The sequence below is a fragment of the Capsicum annuum genome, chromosome 8, assembly GCF_002878395.1.
Source record: "Capsicum annuum cultivar UCD-10X-F1 chromosome 8, UCD10Xv1.1, whole genome shotgun sequence".
Classification (NCBI taxonomy): domain Eukaryota; kingdom Viridiplantae; phylum Streptophyta; class Magnoliopsida; order Solanales; family Solanaceae; genus Capsicum; species Capsicum annuum.
The window spans coordinates 22,060,891-22,083,878 of NC_061118.1; the positions used below are offsets into that span (position 1 = coordinate 22,060,891).

At 36.8% G+C, this 22,988-nt stretch overlaps 1 pseudogene; it reads right to left on the minus strand.

Annotated features, from left to right (window-relative positions):
• Positions 1–253: 253 nt before the first annotated feature.
• LOC107838996 lies at positions 254–21,935 on the minus strand (annotated as a pseudogene).
• Between the last annotated feature and the right edge of the window lie 1,053 nt (positions 21,936–22,988).

The window sequence follows — 22,988 nt, forward strand, 5'->3', positions numbered from 1 at the left end:
ACTTTTTAAAACAATTGAATTTTGGGGGGTGGGAATAGGCGTAGGGGTAGGGGTGGTGTTAGGGTAATAGGGTATTGGAGATGGGTAGATGATTTTGAGAATTGTATGAACATTTCAATTTTATAGTTAGGCTAAAAAAGAGTTTTGAAAAATGTTTTCCTTACTTTTTGAAGGGAAGTCATTTTTCTTAAATTTAAGGAAAATAAGTTGGATTGGAAAACATTTTTCAAAACATATAAATCAACCAAGCATAAGAAAACAAAAATGTTATCCTTCATACCAAACACACCCATAATTTGAAAAGTAGGATACAAGCTCTTCAGAGTAGGAAAAAAAACACCAAAACAAGAGACTTGGCATAGAAGAAGCTGCACGGTACTGAGACTTAGCATAGAAGAAGCTGCACGGAACTTTCCTAATTTGCACAATCAAGCTGTCGCTCTCCAATTGTCGAAAGCTCACATATAACTTGAGTGAAACTGAGCGACCTAATTTGTGTTGCCAGAGCAACAAAGCAATTATTCGCTTCTGAAAGCTGCCAAATTGATAATTGTGTGTTGAGACTTGAAAATATCTCATCTCCAGCTGTTGCTGTTGATGAAAAAACAGATTTGCCATGCCCGATTCCTTGACCCATTGCTCTGCTATTGTAAAAAGAAGTTGGTCCTTTTTCTCTCATCTGATCCGCCAGTCGACCCTCCCACAATGCCAACATCTGCAAGGTTGACCTCTTTGGCTGCAAGTTTAGGGGGAAACGGAGTAAGTTCACAGTAATTATACCAACAGGCAACCAAAAAAGTAAAATCAACCACAACATAAAGCTTCAGTATGCCACTTATAAGTATTTGTTTTCATTCAAGCGTTACATCTTTCCAACATGTGCACCTAATATTTGATGGTCACACCATCAAATATTAGGAGCACAATCAGCAAAAGTTCGTGTAGTTGATAAAGATCTGCCCTCAGCAGGGACCCTTCCAACTATACAGTGGGCGAAGTGAGTTTTCACAACGTTTTTCCAACATGTAAACAATCGGCAAAAGTTTGTGTAGTTGATAAGGATCTGTCCTCAGCAGGGATCCTTCCAACCATCCTGTGGGCGACAAGTGAGTTTTCAAAACGTTGCATATTTCCAACATGTGCACTGGTGTGACCAAACCATCAAATATTAGGAGCACAACCGGCTAAAATTCATGTAGTTGATAAGGATCTGCACTCAGCAGGGACCCCTCCAACCATCTTTTGGGTGACAAGTAAGTTGGGAAACAAGACGAGGAGAGCTCCATATTGCTATTAGGCTGACCTTGTAATTGACATTGTCGAGTATCAGATCAACAGCATACTCAGTGTAGTCCCACAAGTAGTGTTTTGGACGGCAAAAGGCGACGAGGCTCTGTGTAACGCTCCGAATCTGGTACCCGGAACGCTACACGGTGCTCATGACCCCGAAGGACCACAAACTAACCCATGACTGTACCTGAACACTGCATAATATACTGTATGAATGCGGAAATAAAGGCTGAAAGGCCATAAGGTTCAAAACTACAACATAACTGATAAAAATATAACATCTGGATGGGGTATGAAATACCCAAAACAACTGAAATAACTATCTGAACATGATAGTCTGAAAAGCCTCTAACTGATTGAACTGTTTGAATAAGGAGTTGATGGGACATATCTCCAACTAATAAAGTAATGGTCATGTCCTCGAAGGATGAGGTCTCACTGCTAACTCTGACTGCTGAGACTGGAATGCTTCTGATGCTCTTGAGCTCGTGCTTCTGAACCTATGGTATAAAACACCATCGCGCAAATGCGTCAGCACGTTTGAATGTACTGGTATGCATGTGAGGTAGGCTGAATGCAAAGGGTTCACATGCATGAACTATACTAACTGACTGGGTAACATGAACGTGAGAATGCATGCATGAATACATAATAACTGTAACTGAGTTCGTGACTGTAGACACCTAATTTTGTCCCTCTCAAAATTGAATTTTTTTTCATTTTTAGCTCACCTTACTAAATACCCTCACCCATGTGATTATACCCCACAAAAATACAAAAATTAACAACCTTCAACAAACCTAATCCCTAATTATTCTCTTGGTAACAAATTTTATCTCAACCAACTCACACCTCACTACCATACCCCACCCTCCTACCTATGTGACCCCCCTCACATTTTTTCTCCAAAAAGCAAAAAAAAGGGGAATAGAGACCGGAAAGAAAAAGGGAGCATCTTCTGGAGGGGCCCACCACTAACAAAATGGATACTACCATCATACATTCATAGAGAATTTCCATTTTCGAGTGGAGAGAGGGAGACCATTCTTTTTCCTTTTCTTCTTGATTGACCTCACAAAATCAAGAACAGATATACACCTTCAAAAATTCCCTCACGACAACACACACATAGCTGGGCACACACAGAGAAAAACACACAAGAGAGGGAATCGAGAGAGTTAAAATCGTGAGAAAAAGAGATCGAAGGAGAGAGGAAAATTGAGTGAAAATCAAAGCTCCATCACTGATGCGGTCACTGTTCCGGCGTCGGGACTCTCACCGGAGCTCCGAATAGGCCGCTATGACCCAGCGGACTGGTTTGGTCGAGCCATCGCCGAAAAACGGCGATACGCCAACTCGTTTCCTCGCCTCAAGTCCGGTTTTTCAACCTTCATCTCGGATTCCCCCAAATCCAATCTGGTTCTCTTTGTTCCACGATTTCCAGTTCGAGTTTAGTTGGTTCACTGGATTTCAGTCCATATTTCTCTCTGCCTTTTGTGATTTGCGATACTGAGTTTGGAGTTGTTGGTTATCGAGGATCAAATCGAGGCCTTTCGGACGCGATTCTATCTCCAATATATTGAAATAATCGATTGAGGTCCAATTCTTCAACTCCATTCTTCTCTTATTTTATCTTCATGTGATGTGTTGAAGTTACGATTGTTGTGTGTATGCATTTGGCATGTTTGAACCTTCGTGTTGTTGGTTAATGTTGGATTTGGATGTGAGAATTTGGGCAAAATAATTCAGTGGACCCTTGTACTATGACCGTTTTGTAATGTAGATACTCCTTACATATTTGTCATCTGGACCCTTGAACCCATTAAAAAGCAACATTCTTAAACCTTTGACCGTTGACCGAACCTATATGACATTAAAATGGCTGATTAGGACGACACACGTGTAGGCACGCGCCTAGGGTACGAGTGGGGTCAATTTTTGGTCAACTTTATATTAAAATAATTTTAAAAAAAATTAAAAACAATATTAAAATTTAAAAAAATTTAAAAAGGGCCCTTTTTCCCTTCTTTTTAATTTAAAAATAATAAATTTAAAAAATAAAACAAAAAATCCCCCTTTCAATAGTGCTCTCTTCATCTTCTTCAATCTTTTTGACGGTCATGGAAGAGAAGCTAAAATCAAGTAAAAAATGATGTTATCCTCGTGGCTACAAAGCTATTCTCTACTCTAAAAGTTGAGTTCAAGTTGATTTCACTATAGAAATTTCAAAGTCTCGCAATGCCATGAAATCAAAATTCAATAAAGATTCTTTCAACTCGTCCTTCACATATCTAGTTTGGTACCGCTGAGATAAGTTATTTTCTACCCAATCCTTCAGGAAATGATTCCTAGGTAGGTCAAAATTATTCAGATTTCATCTTCCCAATAGGCTAAGCTCAAAATCGAGCTAATACAACTGTTAAGATCAATAAATATCAGCTAAACTTTAACTCGACCATGCATGTCTTTAGCCACAGTTAATATTTGCTTAGGCCCAGCTATGTTGCCGCTTGTGTGTACTCTATTCACTCTATTTGTGACTCGTTGTTGTGAAGTGTGATGTATGTTTTTTCTCCAAAAAAAAATAAAAAAAAAATCAAAACCAGCGATAAGCGAAATCATTCTTCTCCAAATCTCTCCATATATCTGAATTGACAATGGCGACTGAACAACCAAAACCAGCTGCTGAAGATGTGAAAATGGATCTATTCGAGATCGATGACGAATTTGAAGAGTTTGCAATTGATCAAGAGTGGGAGGACAAAGAGGAAGGCAAAGAAGTAACGCAGCAATGGGAAGATGATTAGGATGATGATGATGTAAAAAACACATTGTTGTTGCTTTACTTTTTAAATTCTTTTTATTCACTTTCTCAATTTAAATTTTTCATTTTGTTACTTTTACAAATTGTTAAAGATATTTAAATAAAAATTAAAAATTTATTATGTTTGTGTACGTGAATTTATAGTTAAAACTTTAAATTAATTGGAGAGAAATTTCAATTATTTGGAATAAATTTGATGTTTAATTAAATTTATTGTGTTTGTATATTAGAATTTATAGTTGTAAATTTAAATTTCTAGTTGAAAATTTAAATTAAAAATTTATTGTGTTTGTGTATTAGAATTTCTACAATTTATAAAAAGAATTTACAACAACAACAACAACAACAAACCCAGTGTATTCCCACCTAGTGGGGTCTAGGGAGGGTAAGATGTACGCAGTCCATACCTCTACCTCTGAAGAAGTAGAAAGGCTGTTTCCGATAGACCCCCGGCTCAAGGCACGAGATACCACACAAACACATAGTAAAGCACAGAAGCAGATTACATAACATAAATACGGCACCCATAAGTAATATAAAACAGAGGAGAGCAGAGGAAAGCACACAGATTCGTAATGAAACATGGAACACAGAACACGAAATCATAACAGGAATAAAACTCCCACCAAGTAATTCCCTACACTAGCGACCCAAACTGGCCCTAGTCCTCTGCCGTAATTCGCGTCCTCCAGACCTTCCTATCTAGGATCATGTCCTCGGTGAGCTGTAACTGTTCCATGTCCCGCCTAATCACCTCACCCCAGTACTTCTTCGGCCTACCCCTACCCCGCCTAAAACCATCCAACGCTAGCCTCTCACACCTACGGACCGGGGCATCCATGCCCCTCCTCTTTACGTGTCCGAACCATCTCAATCGTGCTTCCCGCATCTTGCACTCCACTGAAGTCACACCAACCTTCTCCCGGATAGTCTCATTCCGAACTCTATCTCCTCTAGTCAGCCCACACATCCAGCGCAACATCCGCATTTCTGCCACCTTCATTTTTTGGATGTGGGAGTTCTTAACTGGCCAACACTCCGCTCCATACAACAAGGCCGGACGAACTACCACCCTGTAGAATTTGCCTTTAAGCTTGGGCGGCACCTTCTTATCACACAGTACCCCCGACGCGAGCTTCCACTTCATCCATCCCGCCCCAATACGGTGCGAGACATCCTCGTCAATCTCACCGTTACTCTGGATCACGGACCCAAGATACTTGAAATTATCCCTCTTACATACCTCCTGTGCTTCCAGCTTCACTACTACCTCATTCTCCCGCCTCACGTTATTAAACTTGCATTCCACATACTCTGTCTTGCTTCTGCTCACCCTGAACCCTTTAGACTCAAGAGTTTGCCTCCACACCTATAAAAAGAATTTATTTAATTAAATTTATTTTAATATTTAATTTCTTATGTAGCATTTTAAAAATAATATAAAATTTAATGTAATACTTAAAAATGATGTGGCATCTGATGTGGCAGCTGACGTGGGCATTAAATTTAATGTAATACTCAAAAGTGACAAAAAAGCTGACGTAGCAGCTGACGTGGGGCGGTTGTGTTACACACACCGTCAGAGGGGTTTGAAATATTGCTTTTTAATAGGGTTCACTGGTCTAGATGACAAACATGTAAATAGGAGTATCCACATTACAAAACAGACATAGTACAAGGGTCCATCGAACCATTTTGCGAGAATTTGATTGGTGGATTGCGTATTGAATTGGTTTAATCATGTTGAGAATGATTTGGGGGTCAAAAATTGAAAATAAATAAAACCAAGCATTAATTTACTTTCGATTCATTTATGTCGTTGAATGTGATAATGTCATGATAGATCGGGCTTGGTTAGGCAAGCGCAAGTTGGGTAGGCAAACTTAGAAATGGTGATTTGTTGTGTGTGAATCGTTTTTTCTTCTTTATCGCATAAGACTTGAAATTGTATTCATTTGCCGGGGAATGCCTCGAGATTTCATGTACTTATTCACCGGGGAATGCCCCGATGTATTATGTCTTCGAAGGAAGTTCGTGATCAAGGTCCGAGGCATCGGGTGAAATATCGGAGCATTGTTTAAGATCAGTTTAGGATAGGATTTATATTTTTCGTATTTTTCTATCTTGGACTATATAATGGGACTAGATACTAAATTTTGGATTATTTTGTTTTGTTTGCTTGATTGATTGTTCTGCGTGCTTTGTGTGTTTTATACATCCGTAGTGTCAAATTAGCCGATATGCTCTACCAAGCGATCGTGGTCGAACCACGGGACCGAGGGGTGCCTAACACCTTCCCCTCGGTCAACAGAATTCCTTAGCCGGAATCTCTATTCGCGGATCAGTTTTAGAGTCAAACCGTTTTGAAAAAGGATTTCCAAAGGTGTATTGGCACACTCGATTTATGCCAAGTGGCGACTCTGAGTTTTTGAATGAAAATAGTCTTTATCGAAACAAATTATCTTTTCTTTGTCACTTTAACAATGAAAACCCTTTCGAAACTTAAAATCAAATCTTTTTTTGGAGTTAAAAAAGGGTGTGACAATGACAACATGATTACTGAACCTGAGTACTGATAACATGAGATACTGATAACTGTATAACTGAAATAACTAATACTGAGCGACTATATCTGACAGTCTAGATTCTAATGGAACTAGCTGAGTTCCGTACTGTTCTAAGTTGACTGTATCTGATAGTCCTGAATTTTATAACTGAAACTGTGGGAAGTAGTTATCTAACCGACATGCCCCTAATACGCCATTATGGCTGAGTTGGGGTCCAATCTGTAACCCCAATTGGAAAAGTGTCAATACCGCGCCACCGGTAAGTACAAGCTGTGAGTGACCCTCATCTGACACTGTCCCCAAAAGAGAACGGTGGGGCCCTCATCTGACAGTGCTTATCCACCTCATCAACCCTCATCTAACAGTGTTGATGTCTCAACCTATGCTGGCTACATAGTTCTGGAACGCAAGGATGACTTCTAAGAATCACACCCTCATCTGAGGGTGTGTGTTCCCTTCCTTGAGTTCATTCGGTGCTAATCCCTACTCCCATTTGAATAGACACTGAACATGGATTATTGAACTGAACTGGACTGAATTAACTAAGTTCCGTTGACTGACGGAATAGCAATGAGATTACTGAGCTTTCCTGAGTCACATGACTGACTGAGTTCTATGGATCATGGCTTGATTGAGGATATCGTGAAATCATGACACTAACTCTAGGCACACAGCTATATTTTTCGAGTACAAGTACCCCCAGGACTCGATTGAAAGAAACTGACAAAAGCATGACTTTCTTGAATACATGACCAACATCACGATCCTTAATTCATTTATTAAGGCATTTCATCAAACATTTGACATTCATAAACTTGTACATAAATGGGGATTTCATATTATCATACTAGTATGGCACTTTGCTTTCACATAGGCATTTAGTCAAACACATGGGGAGCATGCTTTGGTTATATAGTCATCAACACATCTAATAATCATGGATACATCAATCAACTTGTAATTTGAAAGGGAGTTTATCATGATTTTTATGCAAATCTTCATATACTAGGGTCAACCATTGAAATATGTAATTTAAAACATAAATCAAAATCCCACAACATCATGAACACGAATTTCAATTCAATTTAAATCATGGACATTCATCAATACATAAATCTTGGATTTTGAAAAGAGATTCTTGAGTTTCATGGGTGAAAGGGACCCATGAATCAATACACATGATTGTGAGTTTCTTAAAGTTCTTGGACTTGAAGAACTTGAATTTCTTGGTTTCTTGAAGAAGGATTTGGATCTTGTTCTTGGGGATAATCTTTGAGAGAAAACCCTAATTTGATGTTGTGAATGAATAATGAACTTACGAGCCTTGATCTGATATAATTAGGGGTTAAAACGGGTGAAAAAAGACCCAAATACCCTTTAAAAACGACTTAAAATTCTTTGAATGGGACCTGCGACGGTCCGTCGCTGGCTCGACGGTCCGTCAACTTGTCCGTCGCACCTTATCCAGAAAGTTGACTCACTGCCTTGGCTGCGACGGTCTAGGTGACGGTCCGCCGCTACATCGACAGTCCGTCAACCTGGCCGTCGCACTTGGGCGATTCTGACAACTCTGAGTAAAACGTCCATAACTTTTTACTCCGAAACCGAATTTGGACGAAATTGGTATTGTTGGAAAGCTAATTCAATTTCCCACATGATAAAAAATGAAAATCTTAAAAATTCCACGTGTACAAAAATGGATTCATATTTCAAAGTAAGTTTCTAACATTCTTGGGACGATTTCAAGCTAGGTAGAAGTACGGGGTATTACACTCTGCCTCGCCACACGGCGAGGGGCTCGCCTTTTTGAGGTGCGCAACAATTAAATACCAAAAAATTAAAATATATAATTGCATATATAAATAATCAAAAATCTCAATAGCTAATATATTAGCAAATATTTCAATTAAAAAACATAAAATATATCGTATATACTAAAAGTTTAGAACTTAAACACTCAACAATCCTAAAACAAGCAATACTAAACCTATAAAAGTTTATTCTTCAATATTTTCATAATCTTCAAGTCCAACATGCATTTCATTATGTTGCCCCTCATCTTCGAAACCCTAGTTTACCTTTTATCCTTTAAAGCCCTAATTTTTTAAAATTAAAACAAATGCCTTGTCGCCTTTTGAAAGGCGGCATCGCCTAGCAGACGGCGACACAAGCTCGCCTCGCCTCTCGCCATTGGCGACATGGCGAGCACCATTCACAACACTGCCCACAAGTGAGGTCCGGGAAGGGTAGGATATATGCACATCACACCCCTACCTTTGTGGGTTAGAGAGTCTAAAAAGAATAAAAGTTGCTAATCTAACTACGCCCACCAGATCACTGGAAGTTGCACCAAGATCATCCAAACCAACTCATTATGGGTAAAAACTTACATGCACCCGGTATATACACCAAACTAATGTTCTTTACCATGGTTATGTAATTAAATTAAGTAAAATACATATTGATTAATCATGGTTAAGTAACATGAACTTTAAATTCAAACACATGGCATGCATGTATTGGCTTGGTGTATACACCGGGTGCGTGTAAATTTTACCCAGACATGTATGTTATAATCAAATAGGGCATGCAGTTCTTTCTAGGGGTAGTTTCTAGAGGAATATCCAGTAACTATAAGACTTAAAACTTAATGCATAACACCTCCAGAATCAACGATAGATGAAAACAAAGCATATGTAACTAATTATGAACAGCAACAGCACACATGATAATCAATATTAAACAGAAACGTAAGTGATGTTACCGGGACTCAGAACTTACGTGCACTTATATTCAGATCAATCAGCCCACGACTCAGAGAATCAGCCCATATTCCAGAGCTGACTTGAAATGTGTCCTTCTGTGGTGTTTTAGCTTCAACAGACAATTTGTTTACTTTGTCACGAGCCTCATGACCACCACCATTATTCGCATTTTCCTCGGGCGTCGGTACAGGTTTATGAGAAACGAATGAACCGAAAGGGTCAGAGTCATCAAAAGTATTTAGTGGAACTGAAGCAAATGGATCAACAAAGTTTATATTCATCTGGTCTGATTTTGAGGATCTGTTATCAGACTGTATAACAGGATCTGCTGCAGCGAAAAAATCTATTGTTGAAGCTGCAGCTGAAGGGGCAGGTTGTGAGGCAAACAGATCCATACCAATCTGCAGAAAAGATAAATGGCTACTTTATAACTAAACAACACATTCAAAGTAAGATTTTTAACAGGCTGACAGATGGATTCGTACTGGAGTTTGGGAAGTTACAGCCGTTTCAGTTTGTGGCTTTGCTGATACAAAGGTGGCACCAGCAAATAAATCAACCTCCGATGGATCAGTATTCACGGTAGATGTAGCAATTGGAGCAGGTGTTGGTGCATCCAAGAGATCACCGATCAAATCTTGCCCAACTAGATCTACTTGGTTAGAATTTCCTGCAGAAGGCTCTGTTTGACAACCAAAATAACTTCATAAATTTTGAAACAAAAAATAGAAATCAAGCTGTAAGTTGCATTTTACATTGGATTAGGACCTCAATGATTTCCTTTCCGACACACATCTGTGCTCGCATTCTATGTGCTTTTATTACCTCTCTCTCATCCCCCACCCAAGAGATTTATGACATTTTACTTTTGGGTGCATCCAAAAGGCCACAATAGTCTAGTGTAAAGAAAGATGTCTTCAATATCAAATAAATGTCTTAAAATTGAAAATACTTAGTTGTTTTCTTCAACTAGTATATTAACATGATCTAGTTCTTTGATCATAGTAACAGGTAAAATAAAACAGCCAGATAAGTACTAGCACTTTCAGTGTTGAAATATGGAGGTCTATCCGAAACCTCTGGCCCTTTTTGGAGAGGAATATACAGTAAAGTGGAGAATGGCATCAAGATTCGCTTTTGGAAAGAGGTTTGGATTGGTCAGGAGGCATTAATGAATTCTTATCCAGATCTTTTCTCTTTCTGTTCCAGGTGCAACAATTGCTGATTTCTGGTCTCCTCAAGGATGAAACTTTTCCTTCAGGAGACACACGAAAGACTGGGAAGTGGAGAGAATGACAGATTTTTCTTGAATTGGGAGAATTTAAAGGTACTCTTCCAGAACCACACTCTATAAAATGGAAGCATGACAGGGATGATAGATTCACTGTAAATAGGATGTACAAGGGGACAAGGGAGCAGCCAGGTGGTAAATTAAGGCCCTGGGTCTGGAAATGCAAGGTTCCAACCAAGGTAAAGTGTTTTACATAGCTGGTAACTGGAGAGCTTGTCTTACTCATGAAAGGTTACAAAGGAAGGGCTTCCAATAAGCATTTAGGTGTTTTCCTATGTAATGAAGCTACTGAAACCAAAAACCACTTGTTCCTACATTGTAAAGTGACCTCACAAATTTGGGCCTTATTCCTTCTCTGACTGGAACCAAGTGGATAATGCCAGAGAGCACAGCAGATCTTCTAAGTTGTTGGATAAGGAGAGGATGCAGCAAGAGTCAAAAGAAATGGTGAAGAATTATCTCACCCCGTCTATGGTGGACAATATGGAAAGAAAGAAACAATAGATGCTTTAAAGATAGTTTTAGTCCCATTTATAGGATCAAATGGAATTGTATTATTAACTTCTATTTTTGGTGTAAAGAAGAAAAGGTAGAGGAAGCTGAACAGTTAGTAAACCTAATAGGATCGTTGTAATTGATTAGTCTTTGCTGAGTAATCCAAAACTTTTTGGAGTCTCCAGCATTTCCTTAATGCTGTGACATACACTACCATTTAAAAGAAAGAGACAGATAAAAGAACTTGTTTCCCCTTTAGCATTTGCCCAACCAACAGCACTTGTAAAATCTCATCCAACTCAAAAATGAACCTAGGTATAGATTTAGAACACTTCTTCTGCTACTACCTTCAATAGTGTTATTTGTTGACACACCCACCTCCATGCACGGACAAAGTTAAAGTTACTTGATCCATACTTTTGAATCTTACTTGCAGATAATCTTTGTACATAAAACATGTACTTTGCACAAGGATCACCCCTCCTATAAAACAAAATAGAGAACTGCAAACTGAACCTCTTCGGAACCTCTCAAGAGATACTTACTCGAACTTGAAGTACCCCGTGGATCAAAATTGTCAAAATCTTCCTCGTAATTGGTTGATGGTACAGTTGAACTCTGTGAAGGGCGTGAAGAAGATCTTTCAGGCACACCTACCTTCTTTATCGTCTTTGATCCACTAGAAGAAACAGTATCTTGAACTTTGCTGCAGATGTCATCAAGTTAAGCCAAAAGAGACACATGCTAAAAAACAGCTTATTTGAAGTTTTGAACTTAAGTCAACACAATCCTAAATTTATTCTATGATATAAATTAAGAGGGAAACTGAAGTTCCAAACAAGCTCTGTATTGCAGCTTAAGCATGAGGGACAGAAAAAACACACTTTTTTAGGAAAGAAGGAACAGAAAAAAGCACAAATTTTAGATCCAAAAGCAAGCATGGTGTAGATCATGGAGCAACCTATTCAGAATGTCAAAAGCCCAATTTAGAAGAAAATGAAACAATAGAAGAGTTCAAATCAAAGATCTCTTATTCTTTTTCTTTTCTCTACTCAATTTTCCCACCGCTCTCTGCTATTATCTTTCTCTTGTGGCTTTTGCCACTTTCTCTATTTAACTTTCTTTCTACTTCAACTCTGCTTTCTCATTCATGGACAACAGAGTCCTGCAACTCTACTCTCTCTAATCATTTTTTTTGACATTGATATAAAATATAGTTGAGAACTAAGTCAGTGCTAGTACAATTTGCAAAGTTAGCATCCTCTTACATAGAAACAAAAAGAAAGTATTCCTTCTATGCAAGTTCCTACCCTTGTAGAAAGTCTACGAAATCCCCCGTGCTAATTTCATCTTTAACATCCTGTAGAAGTAATAAACATCTACACTTTATCTTATGCAAGTTGTTAGCTTTCCCTTCAAAACATCTTGCATTTCTTTCTTTCCACAACACCCAGCAAACACAAGCTGATAGTAGTTTCCAAATCTTCCTTGCAGGTTTCCCAATTCCTTCAGTACTCTAGCTGGTCAGTAGCTGTCTCACTGAATGAGGCATGGTCAATGTATCTTGAATAAGTTTTGAAAAACATTGACCATTTGCACAGAGCAATGTAGCAACAACTGACTGTAATTTTCCCCTTCATTGTTACACATAACTTACTACATAATGGCAAATCTCTTTTCTGTAGATTTTTTTTTTCTTTTTTGGAGAACTGGTACTGTTGTATTCCTCAGCTTTAAGGACATGCTGGAGACCTCCAAAAGAACAAAACTAGAGAAAACAAGGAGAGAAAAACTTACAAAGATCCTAAAAAGAGTATCATCTACATCCTCTATACAGTGTTCTTTACACCAAAATATAAAGATACAATACCATTCCATTTCACTTTATGAATGGAATTAGTATCTTCAAAGCATCTTCCATTTCTTTCCATCCACACTGACTACTAGATAACTGCAGGGATTGCCTTCCACCATTTCTTCTGACTCTTACTACCCTCTTTTCTATAGATTGATTTGAGCCACGAATGCCTCGTAAGTAACCAACCCCATAAAGCAACAAACTTTATAAGAAGACTTGAACTTCCACAAGTGCTGCCATGGTCAACTAAAAGGGCTGCGCCCCTTGGAACTAATTGTTTTCTAGCATGAATAAACTCAGAAAATTCCATTCTCTTGCCTAGTTAGAGGGTACTGCTGGGTGCCTCAACACTTTATTTTGAGAAGTATTTCATTGAAGACATCAAGAGGATGCTAACATATCCATAAGGATTACAAAAAGGTGCAAATAATAGAACCCTTGCAAAACAGCTAGGCTATTCTTATGGAGCCAATAAAATCTAAGAACCGAACTGAAGAAATTAGAGTGAAAAGGTTAAACCAACTAAATAAAAGTAAAAGACATTTGGCTTTAAGGGAATGATTAGGAGTTGATATTCCATCAAAACATCTGCTATTCCTTTCTTTCCATACAAACAAAAAAATGCATGCTGGTATCATGTAATACCCCAAATTATAATTAGTGAGTAATTATAATTGGAAAAGGAAAAAAAAAAAAGGAAAAGAATAGGAAAGGAAAAAGGGTCGGGCTTTCTCCCCAATTCTAATTGGAATTGGAATGAATATATATATATATATATATTAACTCAAAAGAAATAGCAAATATAGTAAGGCGGTACTTCTGCCTAAACTCACGCCAACGCAGGGAAAGGAATACCAAACCAAAGTTGACCGTGCAGTGAAAAAACAAAAAAGAAAAAAATTCAAGTTTTGATTGGAAAATTATTGCGGGTTAAGGTAAATTTGTTCCTCTATCTTTATCGTGATTTTTGGTCTTGATAATTTATTTTGGGTATTGAAATTTAATTTCTAAAGATAAGAATTATGGACCATATGGGTTGTTTTGGGATATAAAGTTTGATGAATTGGAAGTTACCATGAAACCTTGAAGGGTGGGTAGTCTAATTTTACCATGAGTTAGTCTAAAATAAGAGAATTAACTTGAGATTGATATGATATGATTTTAGATTCGATCGAAGGGAGTCCTATCAATTGTTCGAGGAGACAAGTTGGTATTCCGAAAATTGTACTGTGAGTAGTAATCTTACCATAATTTGTGTTTGTTAACTGCATATTTATACTTGATTTTGATGAAATTATGAGTTACGAAATGCTTTGATGATTTTGATGAAATAATGAGTTTACGAAATGCTTTGAAATTGCATGTGGGGCAAGTTCTTTACTTAATATGATATTGATATGGTTATTTGAGATATGATATTACTATTGTGAATATTCTTCACTTACATAAAAAATAAGTATTTTTGATATGTGTTTTACTCAAGTTTACATGTATTATTATTGATATGAATTTTAAAGTTATGTTCTATTATGAAAGATGTTTTCATATGAATATTCTATTGTTTACAAAGAATTTATGAATGGGAGTAGACCTTGATTGAATCCCATAGCTAACGGCGGGATCGTTAGACCTGGTGCACCTTGTGTTTACTGATGACTATTACAGTCCTCACTAGTGGGAAGGTAGAACTAGCATACTGATACTGATATGATATTTGACTCCATTATGAGGGGTCCACTGTTATGGGCTATTCTTGATGAAGAAGAATGCCACATTGATTACATGATTCATTCTTGAAAACCTCCCAAATATGTAATATTTGTTATGATACGATGCTTTATGAGTTTATTACTGAACTATTGGTTCACTTTGCTTACATGAAACAATGATACTGTTTATTGTTACTATTTTCTGAAAGAGCATTTATTTTATGATGTTTTCTGACTTGTCCCCATTAAAACGGTTGTGGTTAAGTGCTATTACTCACTGAGCTAGCGTCTCACTCCTTGCTATTATTTTTCAGAGAGCGCAGGTGACGGTGAGGATCGCGTTGGCTAGAGAATCCAAGTAGCAAATTCCCGGTGAGCCCCGCAATTGTTCGCGTGGGCTATAGTTTATTTATTCGTTATGTTTCTTTTTCTTGAAAACTCTTAGTTGCTCCTTAGTCATGTCTTTAGAGCTTAAGTATTCTTTCATTATTTTGGATTTGCGGAGTATTTGACTTCTTTTTATTTTGGAGATGGATTTCATATTATTTGTTGATGATCTATGGTGAATTGTGTTGGTGTTTGTGTGATGGTTGTGCTGTTGGGTCGTTTTGTTGTTGAATTGAGGTAGGGAAAATTTCTTGTTAGGCCTAAAAATAGGGGAAACTCTGCCCAATTTTCTGTAGAATTCTGACAAGGCTTGCTTTGGAGTTCTAACTCCTTAGCGCCGGTCATGATCCTATTTTTGGTCGTGACATATCATCTTTCAAACTTTTCTGATGGCTTTACCAACTTCTCATCGGTTCCAGTTTTCTACTTTCTTCCCTTAGATCACTTGGCATGACGTGAAAAACATGTTCCAAATATCATTTGCATCTGTACATTGCTAAATAGGATGGCTGATAGTTTCTTCAGTTTGATCGCACATATATGTGGAATATACAGAGTACGTTGTGTTAGCCTCCTACGTTTATGTTTTAATAATGACAAACTAACAAGTGTATCCTTGCAGCTGCTAATAGGGGAAAGATAAAGGAAGACGGCTCCAGAAATAGAAGGACATCAAGAATAGAAGGACATCCACAGTATCCAAGGAAAATCAATCACAACAAGAACAAATGGAAGGCGAATCTCAGCTCCAAATGTCACGAAAAATCATTTCAAAATATTGGAAGATAAGGAAGATCACGGCATGGCAAATGGAACAGAAAAACAATTCAAGAATATGGCAAGCAGATCAATCAAATATCACGAAAATAGAAGAAGGATCACAATCCCAAAATCAAGGCAGACCACATCAATCAAGAAGAAAAGATCACGAGCACATTTGGAAAGAAATCAATCTCTACAAAACCAAAAAGAAAAATAGATCACGGACATATCTAATATGGACGTGATCCAAAGTCATATATGGACATATCATACGACTATATTCCTCAATCAAGAATCAATTTACATCCTTGATTGAGAAGAAATCTCTTGGGTTTCCTTATGAAGAGTAGCAGCCGAAGACTATAAAAGATGAAGACCGAAGATAGACACTTTTCACGCAACTTCAAGGAGAAAATTCAAAGTGTCTCATTCTTAGTTTTACAAAGCTTTGTAACTTTAGTTTACAATTATATAAAGAGTAGGATCGAGTCAACTTTGTAACATCAACTGAAGCTGTGTCGCAAGATCTGAAGAGCAAAATAAATCTTCAGAACGTGCTTCCTATCATTGTACTCGAACCAAACTTTCAACGATCCAAGGGAACTTTGAAACCCAAGGGGACTGGACGTAGGCACTATATTGGTGTGCCGAACCAGGATAAATCTTTGTGTTATTACTTTACATTTTGTTATTTACGTACTTGACTGTTCTAAATTTAATCTGTTTGTGAAGTGTTCTGATCTGCAGGCAAGTCAACTGTGAGGAGTCAGTAGTCTACTCACAGAAGAAAATTTCAATTCACCCCCCTCTTGAATTTCACGTTGTTGTTGTTGTTGATGGCACATATAGCATCTGTTTGTCATCCGAAATTTCCTTCTTTTGAGATTGTCTTGTGGCAGATGCACTGTGTGGAGACACTCTATGTATCTCCCAATTAAAGCAATTCCTTCTAAAGCTAATGCGCAAGGTGCTACTATTCCAACAATCTGAGATCAAGCTATCTGTATTAGTGGTAGATCCATATAAGTCCTGATATTTTATTTTAAGTGGTGTGTGACCTATCCAAGCATCTTGCCAAAACCTTGCATGTCCACCATTCCCCACTTAAATCTTATGCTGATTTCAAAAAAATGTCGCTAGCTGCAAATGTCTCAAAAGGCAAACTTCAAGAGAAGTATTAAATGGACCCATGAACCGAAGACTTTGTTTCCCGTATTTGTCCGACTTCCAAGTTTATCCTTCTCCACAAACTTCCAAATTATTTGTCGTATCTCCACAACCACTTCACTAGTAAGCTATTGTTGTGTGTTTTCGAGTTTCTGAGGCCTAGACTACCCCTTGTTTTATCCTTCAAAACTGTCCCACTTTACCAAGTGGAAGGCCCTCTTATACTAATTACCTTCCGACCAAAAAGTTCCTCCTAATCTTGTCAACCTACTCTCTCTAATCTTATAAGATCACTACATCACTGCACATGTTGTTCATTATACATCACCCCTCACACACCACAGAAAACAAACACATAATCCTGCTTTTTGTCTCACCCACAAAATAGAATGCAGATGATAGTCAAGAAAAGTTCTAGATATGGTATCTAACAAATCCTGAAGCTGGCAGATCTTACAATTACAAGTAACTACATTAATTCTAGACGATTCGTAGGCCCATACATTCGTACTTTTGCCAACGCATCATCATTTCCAGAAATGTGAGGGAAAAATCAAAGAGGTCCACAGGTGCAAGTAGTTCCCTCATCAATTAAAATCAAATTCCTGAAGATGGAGCAAATAGTAACCAAAACATTCAAAAAAAAAAACATAAATGAGCAAAGAGCCTACATTATGTGGACTCATATACAAGTATTTAATCTTCTTTTAACAGTAACTCATGCATGCATATCTGGTAGTGACAATCTAACTATAGTCATTTCTAATTTTTCAATGTAGCTAAAAGGATCCATTAGATTCCTCTATAATTTATTAATGAAGTCTAAAGGATCCGTAAGCAGCACTCATCCTTAAACCCCACACCCCACGCCACCCGAACTCCCTCCCCTAATCCCCAAAAAAGAGTACAACACCCTTCACGATTGTTTTACATGGGTCCTTCGAGGCATATATAGAGAAGTTATAACATAGAGAACTTTCTTTTTCTAGAAGCAGCAGAAACTACATAGAGCAAAAGTTTGTGCTAGCAACATGAACATTTGGGAACATAATAACATGTATCCTCAGTTTCATGCACCATCAGCAATGTAATTTTTTGCCATTTTCCTGGTATATATGTTACATTCTTCTGCAATTAGCTTTGAAAGAGTGTCTTAGTTGAATGGTTATGGATAACAGTTCAGCAATAACGTGAAAGCATGAACTGTCCTAGACCATAAACCCCAAATGTGAGTCTACAACAACATACCCTGTGTAATCCCAAATGTGAAGTCTTTTTCATGCAAAAACCTCATGGCTAGAAATCTACCATAGAAAGGCAATGCAAAATAAAGAAAGTCAGCTACACTTATTTAAGAAAATTAAATGATCAAATAGATAAGTTAATGTAGCAGGGTGCACAGACCTGGCATAGCGAGAAGATCTGTTCTTTGACTTATAAGTACTTTGATCAACCTTATCTTCATCATATCGATCCTTTTCATTATAACTATCCTTAAATGAATCACCATCACTTTTATTTCCAAAGCCTCCATATCGCTCACTAATCTGAAAGCCACCGCTGCTGCTACTAAAAGAGGCAGAGCATGCCTTATATATCATTCCAGAAGATGATAGTCCAACGTACCTGAAAGGTGGCATCCGATATCATCAGTGTGTTATACAACTAAAGTTATCAGGGACTCTTGAGTAATCAAAATTAAAGTCAGACCTGAAATAATATACTTACTTATCACGATTTGCAGTAGCTTTACTCCTAACCTCTTGTATCTTCTCTTTGTTATTCAATAGTGCCACAACAGTTTCTGCTTTCTTCCTCACATTAATTCCCATATCCTTACCATTTGGCTCAACATACTCGAAACTTGTGAGAGACTTAAGCAGAAAATTGAAACGATAAATACGTAAGATGAAGGGACAAGGTAAATGACCATATTTGTTTCATAGAACTAGGAGAAGGCTCTATGTTTTGGTGATGGCAAATTAAAAAAAAAAAAAAGAGAAAATAACATGAATTTACTTACAGAGATCTGATAGGTATGTTCTATGATGTCATCAATTGCACGTTCAGCTCCATGAGCCACCAAGTACTCTATAACAGCCAACGACTGGTACAAAAAATAATTCCATAACCATTTAAGAGATTGTTTGAAAAAGGGAAATTTGCAACGAAAACTCACTTTAGCCATCAAACTTAACCTATAATTATTTACCCCCCTTATGAACTTTAAAGTGTATTATTTTGCTCCCTTAACGGCTGACGTGGCCAAAAAAAAAAGTCAAAGCGCGTTTTAATAATAAAAAAGTATAAAAAAAACAAGTGGGGCCCACTTTAAAAATGTTAACCTATTATTTTTTTTCCCTTCTTCCTCACACCCCACCACCCCTATTTCTTCTTCTTCCTCACACCCCACCACCCCTATTTCCCTTCTTCTTCCTAAGCCTTTTTATGAAAAGATGAGCTTAAAGTTTGTCATAATAACACAACAATTAGTAGTACCATTTTTTGACAACTCGAATAACACATGAGGTTCGTATTTAATTATGGAAATTAAACCAACATTCAAGTTATTCACTTGTACTTTATTCTTGCAATTTGCACCCAAAAACATGAACCTAAAACAGCCAATTTTGGTTATCTTCACATGGCCTTGTGCATTATGCACTAGTTCGTGATCCTACGTGGATAAATTAACTTCATTATCTAATTAATTAATTGATTATTAATATGGTATTAATTAATATTCATGGATATTTCTTTGATTTACTTTGGCAGTTTAATGTGTTATCTATTTAACACTCTGGTATTAATTTAATTTGGCAGTGCACAATTCTGCTTATGATGAGACATTTGTTAGAGGTGCTCAATGGAGGAGCAAGAAATTACCCCAAGAAATCTGATCAGCGAACTTCCCCGGAGCACCGGCGACGGGGTTCTTCACCAGAAAACGTTGAAACCAGAGACCAGAATCAGCCGCAGCAGTCCACCGCCGTTGTCGCTGTTCCGGCGACGAAACATCTCGCCGGAAAATGTTGAAAATTTGACGGGGGAAGGGGGGCTGGGGGGACTAGCAACGTCGGTGGGCCGGGGGGGTTTATTTATATATATATATATATAATTTTTTGAAAATAATTTATTTATGTGGCATTGACGTGGATCCAACATCGCTCCAACGTGGCGCGAGTGTGATGTAGTCCATAGTGAGAGTGGTATAATTTTTTGAGGGTGGTAAAAAATCCATATAAAAGTTGTTCAGGGAATAAATAATTACAATTATAGGTTAAGTTTAATGGCTAAAGTGAGTTTTCATTGCAACTTTAGGGGGGGAACATGTCTTTTCCCTTTGAAAAATTATAAGAAAAGAACTCGAAAGAGACAACAAAGTTTCCCATTGGAAGCTTAACACTTGGCATCTTCTTGTTGAAGTGCTAAAGTTTTAAACTCTTTTAGCTACGAACATTGATGCCATAAAAAGTATAGTTCTACCTTATAGACATAACGCCAGTTTTTTCCAGTTTCAGCCAATCTTGTCCAGAGCACATTCATGACCATCTGACACTCGGAACTGCAAAATACCTCAATAGATCAACCAACTGAAGAAAAGACGCAGACAAATAATTACACAACTGAATCACAAAAATATAATGGCTAAGTCATACAATTTTTTTGTGGCCTGTGCAATCTCAGCCAAAGCAGTTCCATGAGGACCCCATGGCTCATCGTCAGTGGCATCCAATACCTAGTACCATGTTGAAATAATCACATCATCTTTCAAACCAATGGAAGAAAATGAATAGAAGAGAGTCCTAAGTCCTAACATCCAATCTTCTTTAATATAAAAGCCAAACTTAAGGATAATTACCAGCATATGCTGAGACCAACAAGTAATGTTGAACTATACAAAGTTAAAACGAATGGCGAAGAGCATAGCGGTGATGATGCTTTCATGATGACATCTAACCTAGTAAACTTCATTTTAGGGGCCCAATACAATATCAATTGTTTTTTATAAACGTGGTGTCCTGGTCAGCTCGAATCATCAATTACGTAGGTGGTTAAGAATATTAGCCTACAGCAGATAGAATTCTTACAATAAGGATAGAGATCAGAGCTCGGAAGATCCAGCCAAATAAGATATTGATAGCCTTGTATCTCATTTCCATGGTTCAACTTCAAACCCATAGGGTTCTCTACGTGTTCATAGGTTCATTCCGTGGTTTGATCCTGTAGGGTTCTCTACACTTTCTACTAACAATAGGAAATGAGAGGCGACACAAATATTACTTCAGTAAACCTAGTGTACTCAGTAAAGTCAGAATCTAGTAATCATTCAAAGGTCCTTAACTTGAGAAATTAGTTCTTTAACTAAATTAATCAGTCGTTTATTAAGAAATAAACACAACAATGAATAATCACAATAGAAAGACTGAATGTTCACCTTCTGCTCGATCTCAGGGACCTTCAACACTTTCAAATTCACCTCCCTCTTTCTGCAAAAATTAACACATAAAACAACTAAATTAAAGCAAAAGCAATAAGCTTTATGCAAAAGAGGATAAGTTGGGAAAAAGAAAAAAGCTTACATTTCGCGGACCGTTTGATCGAAGACCTTCATGAAATCCATGGCTGGATCTGCCGAATGATTTCTCACTGTGTCTTTTTTGGGGAAAATGGGATCTTATATCTCCAAAAAGTGTAAAGCGATGAGATCTCTCTACTAAAAGTTGTTGCTTTGCCGAGCCCAAGAGCAACACAAACGGCAAACGCATAGAACTCTGTTTTGTTTCTCACGAAAAACTAAAAATGGAAAAAAAATCAAAATAAGTTGTCTCCAGCCATATCAATACTTTCTATATTGCAATTAATAACAATTTTTAAATTAAAAAAAATATAAAAGAAAAAATTAATAAGACTTTAAAAATAAATAAAATTCTGTAAAAACTTATTTTTATTTTTGTTAAGAAAATATACTATTTAAAATAGGTTACTTTGCCAATTACTCCTAATTTCTATTAAAAATATTCTTTTCTCCCAAAACGACTTTTCTTATCCAAAGATATTCTTATTTTCCAAAAATGATTTTCCACTTCATTCACCCCTTATTTTTTTAATTTTAATTGTCAGAATTTTTTAATTAAAAATACAAACTTACACCTTTCTTCTCCCTTCTTCTTTTAAAATCAGAAATCAAATTTCAAGTGAAACTCAATATTATTCAATTTTGTATCACAAAAGTATTATTTAGATCTTTGATTTTTCAATATCATTTTCATCCACTAAAGATATTAAAAATTATGCATCATTCTTATATATCATTCTACATAACAAATTCATAGATAAAAAATTTAAAAATCAAAAATCATTTTATATATGACATTAGTATATAACATGGTTAAATTTAGTTAAGTTTGTGTTTGATATAAATCTAGTTTTCAAATAATTTCACATAAAAATCATAACATTTTTTATTGTAGTTTTAATACAAATTACATACATTGAGACCCCGATAAAAATAATCATTTAGCAAATGAGATATATAGATAAACTTATTTCTTATATAATTTCTTATGTTATTCCTCATTTTATTATCTTTTTCATACATAATTCATACACTAAAATGTGTATAAAATTCTTACATACTAACTATAAGAATTAAAAAAATAATGAAATACTCCAGTTTCTATAGAAATTTTAGACCCCAAAAAATTAAAAGCACAACAAATAATATTTCATACACAATCAATATAATAAATTTGTTTATTTTTAAGCTGATATAAAAAAATTAAGTAAAACGATTTTTATACACTCATTTCATACATATAAGAAAAATTTTAATGAGGTTAACATACCATATTATACATCCTATTCATACA